This window comes from Rattus norvegicus, chromosome 5 (genome assembly GCF_021556685.1).
Source record: "Rattus norvegicus strain SHRSP/BbbUtx chromosome 5, alternate assembly SHRSP_T2T, whole genome shotgun sequence".
In the NCBI taxonomy this organism is placed as follows: domain Eukaryota; kingdom Metazoa; phylum Chordata; class Mammalia; order Rodentia; family Muridae; genus Rattus; species Rattus norvegicus.
In genome coordinates, this window is record NC_141538.1 from 24,304,876 (window position 1) to 24,316,679 (window position 11,804).

Here is an 11,804-nt window from a genome sequence, read left to right on the forward strand (position 1 = left end):
AGATTACAGCAAAGGATGCTGGCTGGCATTGGTGGGCAAGCTTTGCCCATGTCCTTCAACCTCAAGGTGTCACTTCCTTCTAAAAGCAAAATGTCCAACTCAGCACTCAGTAGAATGTGTCCACTGGTCCCTATTTCTATCTGCCAAAGGACATCTACAAGAGTTTAGGGTGAAATTTTACTGAACTAAGTGGGACATTTCATCTCAAACAACTGCTGTGGTTTTGAATGTGCTAATGTCCCTGCTTTGAAACTGGTGAAGAATCCATCTGAAGATGCAGTACCTTGGCCATCTGTTGTAAAGGGAGGGTCACAGAGGACAACAGACTTGAGAACCTTTGGGTATCAGCATGTGATATAATGTGGGAACTCCATTGCCAATCATTACCCCTGTGGTGTTCAGCGGAGAGACTAATGTGAGCAGTGATCAGCATGTGATCTAATTTAGGAATTTCATATCCAATTATCACACCTGGGGTGTTTTTAGGAGCGATGCAAGTGTGGAATGTGTTAGGAACATTATAAAATTCTGAACATCATATTTCCCAAAGGTGAGCATTGCAATCGTAAGTGGTTGATAGAGTGAGGTAGCTGTCATCTGCTTCATCTGTCTCCTTAGCAACCACTTACAAAGAGCTTCAAGTGACACTGTGGATGCATTTTGCTTGTTTGAGTTGTTGATATGTGTGGTGGTGGTGGTGGTGGTGGTGGTGTGTGTGTGTGTGTGTGTGTGTGTGTGTGTGTGTGTGTGTGTGTTGTTAGATGTTCTGGATGTTAAACAATGACTTCCCACAGTTGGGAAACCTACCTGTCATTAAGTTATCTCCTCTGTTCTGTTTGTGTCATTTAAAGTCATGAATGAGTTACAAAAGCTCTTTGAAGAACTCTTTCCTTCACACTACCTACTGAAACGAGGACAAAGTAACATGACAATCAGACAACCCCATGGTCCATCTTTGATTTCTAAACAGTGATTTCAAAAACGTTGCCTGTCGCTTTCTTTTTAAGTTTTCTGCTACAGACCTTTAAAGATTGTTGGAAAAATGAATTTCTCAGGTCTGAGTGTTAGTGTTTATTTGCAAAAGTTGACGATATTTTAAATGTGATTGTCATCAGCACAGCTCTATGAAAGTACGCTAAGAGGCATGCACATATTTTTCTTTTCCTGCAACTTCAATTGAAAAAATTCAAAAAGCAAAATTAAGTTTTAATACCACATTTTATTTGTACTAATATTTCAAAAGTATTATTTCACCTAAATAACAAATGACATAATGGTCATATTCTTTCTTGTCATGCCAAGTCTTTGAAATCTGGTGTGTTTCGCACTTAACAGCACATTTCTGCCTGACCTAGCTACATTACCAGATCCTAGTTCCCCAAGTGCCATTTGGTTCTGAAACTCTCAACATCAACAGCCCAGGGTCAGAGCTTTGGGTTCTGTCTCTCAGGTAGAGCAAGTCTTAGTTCATTCCTGACAGAATATGAGATTGTATTTGTAATCAAATGATTTGTAATCAAAATAAAGAGAACATCAAACTCCTAACTTCTGTGAGAATTAAAGTAAATATTCCATGTAATCCTCTGTTATTTTTAGTAAAAAAATAAATCTCAGAGTAGTTGCTATATTTATGATAAAATTAAGACATACACAAGACTTTAACCAGTCTCTGTTCTCACCACCCAGGGCAACACATGGACCCTGAAGTGTGTGCCTTCCTTTGAAAGTGTTTATTGTTTGCAGTCCTCATTCATGATATACCATTTCAGTCAGGGGTGATCTGCACATATTACAATCAGCCTATGAGACTGTAATCCAGTAGAAGAATTGCCACAGCTTACTCTGTACACAGTCTAATCCCCAAGCTGTAACACAATATATTCCATACATATTTGACCAGGGTGGAGTGTGTGAGGGGGGCTGGGGTAGTTAGTAGATATGCACCCTGTCGTTTGTGTATAAGTAGAGAACACACCATATGTATGGTACTTGATAACAAAGAACTATGTTACTGGTTCATTTTTCTATTACACTAATCTTAGAATATATTCCTTGTACTTAAAACAAAAACCTTCTGTAAATGTCTATGTCATGTGAAGCCAGGGCCGCACCTTCTCTTCTTGTGTGACTGATGTGTGACTATATCAGGAGGACGTGTTGAGTGATAGACTGACTTATGCTTTCTACATTTTTATAAATGTACTCTGCAGCGCACACACAAGGGAAACACTCAATTCACACTTTTAAAAATGAGCCCCTGTTGTTAATCAACATGTGATTTGTATCATTGAGACTATACTTTTCTAAACTCAAACTTGAGGACCCACAACTTGGAAACTTTAAGTAGTTTGTCACCTACGCACTCAATGTGAGAGCAAGTGAACCCCTTTCACTTTACAGAGACTATGAGTCACTGAGAGTGTAGGCTCAAACAAAGTGAATGAATTCCCTAAGGCCTTTGATATTGTTTCTTCAATTACATTGTCTAGGGCTACAGTACTAGCATTTAATGTTATGGAAGAATTAATCGTCCTGGCTTGCTCTTGGTTCCTAAGAGATACTACCAGGTTTAAGTGGGGAAGGTGCAGCCTTAGCTGCATTTGGTGACCCAGTATTCAAGGGGTCATGCCAAGAAGTTGAGGCTTGGCACCATGAAGGATGCCTATGAGAGGCTATTAGTGAAGCCTAGTTACAGTGAAAAACTCCAGAATGTGGGAGATGCCAGTACCCTGGGATGACCACTAAGAACAGCAGCAACAATGGAGTTGGGTAACCAGACCCTGGAGTGCTACAGAGAGCAGAGCTGGCCCTTTGGAGGAGCCCAGAAAATCATGTGGGAATCCCAGACTTTGGAACAAGAGCATGTAAAGTTGAAGTTGCCTTGGATACCCCCAAGATGCTAGATATGTCATAGCAGTAGGATACTTGCTGAGGAAAGCTGCTATCAAGGAGTAGAAACAGCCTAAGAGAAAGAAATTTTTTGCAGTCAGCAAAGATGAAAAAAGGTGGAGACACAAAGAATAATTTTATATCGGACATGGAGATGCAGAGTTTGAAGTTTGCCTGGCTGGTGTTTGGTCTTGGTTTTGTTCAGTATTTTCTCACCATGAAAGTTTGGAATGGTAATATACATTCTGTGATGTTGGAGGTATGTGATCTGCTTTTTGATTTTGATGTTATTGGGGATTACAATTAAGTATTTGAATGAATCTCAGAAGAGACTTTGAACCTTGGACTTTTAAGATTGTTGAGACTGCTATTGCCCACTGGAACTTTTGAAGGTGGATTAAATGTATTTTGCAATATGTTATGTCCTTGTATGGCTTCCATAGATTTGTGTTTGAATAAGCCTATGAGGGCCAGGGAGTGAATGTGATGATTTGAATATACTTGGCCCAGGGAGTGGCACAATTAGGAGGTATGGACTTGTTGTAGTAGGTGTAGCCTGATTGAAAAAGGTGTGTCATGTGGGGATAAGCAGTGAGACCCTCCTCCTAACCACAAGGAAACCAGTCTTCTCCTAGTGGCCTTCAGATGAAGATGTAGAACTCTCAGCTCCTCCTGCACTATGCCTGCCTGGACACTGCCATGTTCTAGCCTTAATGATAATGGACTGATCCTCTGAACCTGGTAGCCTGTCCCAATTAAGTGCAGTCCTTTATAAAAGTTGCCTTGATCATGGTGTCTGTGCGCAGCAATGGAAACCCTAACTAAGGCACTATAGTATCCCACTTGACAGGGTGATGAAAGATGAACATTTACTGAGAACTTCTGCGGAAATATGAGTGGTGAATCGTCTGGGGCTTAAGTCTGCCCTGACATAAAGAAGTCCGTCACCAAACCAGGAATGAGGAAAAATCCTGAGCACAGACAGGACATTCCATAAATCCGCAGCCTTGTCTGGAGCAAGAGCATTTCATTAGTTTTCAAACTGCAGATCTCTGTGTTTTCTGATCTTGAAGGTCTCACTGCCTGCATCTAAATCAGTGTGTCGAGGCACCTCAAACCTTGTTATCAAGAGAACACAGACTTTCCATTACCCACACAGCAGAGTACTGCAGAAGCCCAGAGTCCTCCACTACTGTTACATTCCCAGTTCTTCATAAAAACAGCATCTAAGCTTAAATAAAGCATACATGTTCAGTGTTGGAGGTATTTTCTCCTGTTTACTTTCAAGATACGCAAGGGTGGTTTTGGGAATGAAGAGATGCTCTCGGAGTAACATTGTGACAGGCTGTGGGGAAATGAGAGGACTTGAATCAACCCAGCCTGTGGAGCAAATCTCAAAAGACAATGCAAATGTACAAACTTCATGCACCCAAGTACACATGCCTGTCACTAGTTAAGACGATTGTAAGTTTTACCATTGTGAAATTGGCTGTAGAAAGTTCTAGAAGTGGCAGAATAATAAAACCAATGTTCTAAAAATAGAGAACTCTCTGAAATACACAATTTAGTGTCCCATGAAGTTTGTCTCATTAAATATTTAGGTACCATCTTGGACATAGGTTAGAGAGCAAACTTAAGTATTCAAAATTTTGGGGACTTGAGCTAGTGAGGGAGCTAAGCAGCTAAAAGTGCTTGCTGCCTACTCTGAGGGCCTAAGTTCGACTTCCAGCACCCAGATGGTAGAAGGATAAAACCAACTCCTGAGTGTTGTCATCTGACCTGCACGTGTTCACGTTTGCACATGCACAGCCACACACACATACACACACACACATACACGTTTAAGAACGTAAAATAATAAGTTCCAAGTTTATGTCTTTTTAAAATACACAAAATATAAATGGGCGTAGTGATGCATGCTTTTAGTCAGAAAGCTAAGGCAGGAGGATTGTTGAGTTCTTGGCCAGATTGGGCGATACAATGAGACCGCACTGCAAAATAAACAAAAGAATCTCACCAAGTGGCAGAATTCTTTAGGGAACATCAAGCTGCTCCCAGAGCCTTGAGAGGTAAGGTAGGAACAGGGTTCACCAGGCTCTGGTTCCCTGGTGACTCTGAACATTCAGGCTCTTCATGCTAGAACATCCTACAGAATCTCAACCACCCCCGATGCTTCACATCCCAGGGCATCTGGTTAGAAAAATCCGAGGAAAGTGGATGTGTCACTGAGGCCAGTGAGACATGTCCTAGGGAAGTGAGGCTCGCCGTTTGTGTAACTTGGGTTTAGTTTTGGCTGTGTTAGAGGCAGATCAATAATAAGCTCAGAGGAATTCTAAAGCATACATTCTGTGCTATTTAGAGTTTATCTGGAGAGCAGCCAAAGAATGACCTCATGGTTTTCAGGTGTGATGCAGGTCCTAGGATATGATTAATGACCCATGCAAGGATGCATGCTGCTCTCTGGACAAATCCAGCTGTGTGCAGCGGTCTTGACTACTCCCTTTGGTACTCATTTCTTTTCCTATGCTTCTAGATAATCCCACCCTCTATAGGTATCTTCATTTTATTTACAAATTTCCCTATAGATTATACAAACCAAACTCCCAGAGGAAGAAGAACTGTAAGTGATTAAAGTCAAAGAACATCACTAATGAGATTATATTTATATCGTGAATTTTAAATGTATTATGTTAATAATGTAATCTGTTTTTTTTTTCTCAGATTTTTAAGTTCAGGCTTGTTTTCATTGGATGTTGTATTAAACAGAGGGGCATGACAGGCCACAATGATGATGACCTGAAACACCTTAGGAGCACGTCTTGTCTTCAGCATGTAGATACTGTGTATCACTTGTTCTATTATCATATCTACTTTACAGCTGAGAAAATTGAGACACGGGGATGCTAGATGTCCTGCCTAAAGCAATCCAGTCCACAAAGGCCGGAGTCAGAGCTCTGTCAATCTAGTGAACACAGATGGAAAATACTCAAAGAAGGGCATCTTCTAGAGATATTTACTTGTATGTATTAGGTTCTAAAAATACCTGATTTCGGGAAAGGTCACATAAAAATGATCAAATCCCTATTGCATGCAGTATTTAAACAGAGATCTGTGGCTCCTTGGGTTTCATGGGAACAAGGAGTATCTGTGAATGATTTTTGGAATGTTCATTAAATCTCCAAAACATTTGAGCCAACACTGCCCACTTAATAATCAGCTTTTTCTAGGATCCAATGACTCTGTTGCTTCTACCTCCTGGCATTTTGCCATATTTCACCAAGAAGCCACAGAAAGTGTCTAGTTCTACCAACTCAAGATATAAACGCAGTTACAGCTTTATGGTCGATGAAACCTTCTAATGCAGCATGAGTTTGATCACCCTGTGCATCCCCCATCCTTTCCTGCGTGCACAGACATTTCAGCAAGCATTTAAAGTATTTATATAAGAGTCCAGTGAGATGGAGTCAGAATCGACAAGGCAGAACTGCTCGCCCTGTGCGCGCCATCACTGACAAACTCGGGCCATGGCTGCGGTGGGCAAGGTTATGCAGAAGACAGCAGGATAAATGCTGGTATATGGGACATTTATTAAGAACCATTGTCTGTAGACAGGACATAGAGTGGAACCGGGGAGAAAGAGAAGCCAAAGCACCGTGCAGAGTCCACCGCCTTCGGGATAAAGAAGCTAGACTATTATAACCCTCCATCGGTCTCCATCGGTCCTCGACAGGCACGCTTTAGAAAAGGCCCTTTTGCGTCCTAGGCAAGTACTGCAGAGCTCGACAGAAGGAGCTTCTCTGAGTGGCACAGGTATTGCCTCTCCGTGTCTGTATTGCAAGCATCTTGCTTGCTAGAGCAGCCCTCTCTCCCCAATGCCATTCCCAATTCTCTCGGCTTTCTCATCTATCTTCTTGAAAGACAAAATATAAAACCTAACACTCCGAGCTGCTCTGAGGGACAGGGGGCAGGGATGCTTCATTTAGAGAAGAATTTTATGAAGTAAGCATTGTTGAAACTGCTTGTTTCCTAATGAGAAACACAGGCATCTCTGATTATTTGGAGCAGGGCATTTTCATTATCCTACAAGCCTTGAAAAACACAGTGGCAGGTGTTAGAGCGCTCCTCCTGGACCAGAGCATTGCCGTGGTTGTGTGTCTATGTTTAAAAGCTGACAGCAAGCCAAGCTGTCAGCAAAGAGCTGCAAACGGATGCCAACAGAGGATGTGGTGAGACCCACACTGGGGAAGGGAGGACTGGGATTTGTAACTTTCAATTGTATGGACGCTGCTCTGTGTCCCATAAGGGTAAACAGCCCTCTTCTGATAGAAGTTGCTAATAGTCTTACTTTTCAACAGTAACACAATTCTCACTGATCTTAAATTTGAATGTTTCCTGACGATTGATGAGGAAACAGAGCAATGTAGTAACTCAGTATTGAGACACTATTCTATTTGAAATGATCCTTCTCTTAGCCATTAGTTGCAATGGTAATAATTGTGAATAGTGCGGGCATCGCCTCAATTTCCCTACTATGGCAAGGAAGAGACTGAACCCTGGGATTCATTACCTGGGAAACAAGTCTGTGTCAAAGGCAGCACCATGGCTGTGGCATGGATCTAGCCCCTGATTCCAAGGACACTAATTCGATGCTGACACTGTGATTTCCACAAAAGACGTTGTGCTTGCAGTTTGCACAGTCCTTAGTCAGCTTAGTTCCCACAAAACACACAATCTATTTTCTGTGGCTGCTGATTACAGAAAATAGCAGAACGTTGATTAAGCCTGTGGAAGTTTGGCACATGAACTTCACACACAGACCAATTGTATGCCTTCCTAGAAATAATATTTATATTTAAGTAAACTCTCAGAAAGCTAAGGGACTGGGGTAACTCAATAATTGGAGAATATTTACAGAAAATGTTGCTAACAGGACCAAAATGAATACTTCAGCTGCACATTAATAATTAACCAAGCCAAGGCAATTCTTTACACAGAAAACTAGCTATAAATTTATCTCTTAACTGTGTTAAAATATAAGCAAATATATTCTTTTGGCTGAATTAATATGCAGACTGTTCTGTTTCAGCAGCATTCAGAATAACAATGTATCATGTCTATGATATAAGCATGCAAATAAGAAACTATTGGGTGGTTATGGGAATCCTATCGGGCTCCTTTAGAAAAGCATCTAGCATCAATCTTCATATTTCTTGAGAAATGTACAATTTCTTTTTGTTTTTTTTCCCATCGGAACAAAGTTAAACAATACAATGAAGAATTCAAAAGCATCATAAATATAAGAACCAAATCTTTCATTTTCTTTAGGATCATCATTCACCTGGAAATGTCACAGGAGAGGGAGGCCAAACTCAGTAACCTGTGTAGAGGGGGGAAGGAAGACAACCTCATATTGTTAGAAAAAGCAAGGCAGGAGGAGGGACTTGGATGGATTCTGAGCTCCTCACTCAAAAGGCATCTATTCTCCCTGTCCTTTAATATCTATCAGCTAAGGCAATAAAGTCTTCTTTGTCTTCAGATCTAAATGACTTACATTCCATTCCAGGGGTTCATCACAGAGTCCTTTGAAAACACGGTGAACTTTTGTTACAAAGACTTTAAGGAGGATTCATAGCCACTGTGCCTCAAGATCTCCATGTCAAGATCCAGGTCAGAAACTTGTATCTCCCTGCCTCAAGATCAGGATCACAGGTGAAGATGTAGAACTCAGCTCCTCCTGACCATGCCTGCCTGGACGCTGCCATGCTCCCGCCTTGGTGATAATGAACTGAACCTCTGAACCTGATGGGAGCTGGTAGTACACTGGTCATTTGCATGCTGGAGAGGCTAAGAACATAATAATATCCCAACGCACAAAATGAAATGTCCCATCATGCTCAATCTGCTGCTGACAGTGCAAGGGATCCCTATGGAGCTTCTGGTCTGCAGTTGACATTGAAGGCTGAAGATGGATTCTGCTGTCAGTGAAGGATGGTGGCAACAGTAGCAGTAGCAGCAACAGCAAACATCAACAACAGCATGGAATGCAGTCACCAGAGGCAGCCACATCTTCTTATGCAGTGCCAGCCTTGTCTCATAGACAAGATAGTGAAGGTCAGTGTGAACAGATTTGGCCGTATTGGGTGCCTGGTTACCAGGGCTGCCTTCTGCTCTGCATCTGGCAAAGTGGACATTGTTGCCATCAACGACCCCTTCATTGACCTCAACTACATGGTGAACATGTTCCAGTATGACTTTACCCATGGCAAGTTCAACAGCACAGTCAAGGCTGAGAATGGGAAGCTTGTCATCAACAGGGAAGTCCATCACCATCTTCCAGGAGCAAGATCCCGCTAACATCAAATGGGGTGACGCTGGTGCTGAGTATGTCATGGAGTCTACTGGTGTCTTCACCACCATGGAGAAAGCTGGGTCTCACTTGAAGGGTGGGGCCAATAGGGTCATCATCTCCACCCTTTCGGCTGATGCCCCCATGTTTGTGATGGATGTGAACCACGAGAAATATGACAACTCCCTCAAGATTGTCAGCAATGCATCCTGCACCACCAACTGCTTAGCCCCCCTGGCCAAGGTCATCCATGACAACTTTGGCATCGTGGAAGGGCTCATGACCACAGTCCATGCCATCACTGCCACTCAGAAGACTGTAGATGGCCCCTCTGAAAAGCTGTGGCGTGATGGCCACATCCACTGGTACTGCTAAGGCTGTGGGCAAGGTCATCCCAGAGCTAAATGGAAAGTTCACTGGCATGGCCTTCCATGTTCCTACCCTCAATGTATCCATTGTGGATCTGACATGCCGCCTGGAGAAACCTGCCAAGTATGATGACATCAAGAAGGTGGTGAAGCAGGCATTTGAGGGCCCACTAAAGGACATCCTGGACTACACTAAGGACCAGGTTGTCTCCTGCGACTTCAACAGCAACTCTCACTCTTCCACCTTTTATGCTGGGGCTGGCATTGCTCTCAATGACAACTTTGTAAATCTCATCTCCTGGTATGGCAATGAATATGGCTAGAGCAACAGGGTGGTGGACCTCATGGCCTACATGGACTCCAAGGGGTAAGAAACCTTGGACCACTCACCTCAACCCAGCAAGGATACCGAGAACAAGAGACAGGCCCTCAGTTGCTGAGGAGTCTCCATCCCAACTCAGCCCCCAACACTGAGAATCTCCCTCACAATTCCATCCCAGACCCCATAATAACAGGAGGGGCCTAGGGAGCCCTCCCTTCTCTCTTGAATACCATCAATAAAGTTCGCTGCACCCATGAAAAAAAAAAGACTTTAAGACATTCTGCTTGAAAGTATACGCTTTCTTCTCAGACGATGTTGTACCCTTTTCTGGGCACTTAGCTAGGGCACAGATCTGGCTCATCCTGCAGAGAGGTGAGCCCTTGGCCAAAGCATCTGCCCAATGAAATATGATGCCTCTCCTGTTCCAGATTTGGCTCCAAAACACCATATAGGCTCCTAATCACAGTAGAATTAAAATTTGACTAAAAAATAAAATACATTTGTTGAAACATGGAAATTTGGAGGTGTTTGTATAATTAGTCTAATCTTATTAATACTTACATTCAAGTATTTTTACTTTTCTTTTTCTCAGAGATAAAGTTTTTTTTTACAGTTAAAGCTCCCTGAAATAGAGAAATGTATTATGCAAATGCGAAAATGAACGGGTTTACCAGTTCAGGTGTAACATCAAGATACTAGGAGTTTCTCACCTAGGAGGGTCACGGTAAAGGCAATCTCACTGAAGCTGGGACAACACTTGTTGGTAAGTTGTGGGTACAGTTTTAAGGTAATCGGTTGGGAATGGCCTTGATGTAATCACTAGACACATCTGGGAAGTAAAACTGTTATTTATTTTGAAAGGAAAAGCACCTTTTGTAATTATAATACTAGGACAAGAAATACCTACTTGCCTAAATGTAATATCAGTTGGCTCCATAATGAAGAGAAAAGGTCACTGAATAAAATGTCGATCAAGATCAAACGAAAACAAGTTTGTCAATACCCATTAAAACTTCCACAAGAATTCCAAACCACTTCGCCTTGTGATTACAATTTGCAGCTTTACATCTCAGGACCTGGTGTCCTCCTTGCCCTCAAACCGTAATGGGGTTTCATTATGTCAAAGCTCCAGAGTGTTTCCGAAGTTCAGAGTACTGATGGGCGGGCCTGAACATGAGCATCTCTTCTCAGGTGTGCTTCCTCCACACACTGCCTCCCTCCAAGGCTTTGGCCTCCAACTGGATGTTCTCCATGGGGAACCAAAATTCAGTTTGTACTGAAAGTAAAATGTTAGGGCTTACTTTGCATTCAGTAGCCTTTGAAGAATTAAACAGAAGCTTGAAGGCATTTTTTGCCCTTACGGAGCTTAGAATTCAACTCTTGCTCATCAGTCTTGGCTGTAATATGCCCCAGAACATTCCATCACCAACATCCAATCCAAGTTTATTTATTCTAACATATAACAAGCAAAGGTGATTAATATAACAATATATAGGAGAATTGTCTATGTCTAAAAATGTGAGCAAATGCTTGTAGCAGAAATGGGTAACTCTATCAACATTATTACAGTCATCATATGATATACATTAATTAATCAGACTCAAAAATAGATAACTAATAAAAAAAGAAGGTGCGATTAGGCAGTTTATAGTCACATCATTAAAAATGTAACTCTAGGAAGGTGTGATGCCTTCTTATGAAACACAATTGCCTCAGAAAGATCTGCACTCCACTTTTGTGCCTGTGTTCCTGTCGCTTTTCACACAGCGCACAAAAAAGATGTGTGGGAAAGCAGAGCTGTCTTTCATAATTAAGTATGAAACTGCTCTCCTGTAGACTGGAATTTAACGATGCCTTATGATGGCTGCCCTTCCTGTCC

The 11,804-nt window shown here is 42.0% G+C and overlaps 1 pseudogene; it reads left to right on the plus strand.

The window, feature by feature from the left end:
• Positions 1-8,862: 8,862 nt before the first annotated feature.
• On the plus strand, positions 8,863-9,941 carry LOC134478925 (glyceraldehyde-3-phosphate dehydrogenase-like; annotated as a pseudogene).
• The last annotated feature ends 1,863 nt before the right edge of the window (positions 9,942-11,804 follow it).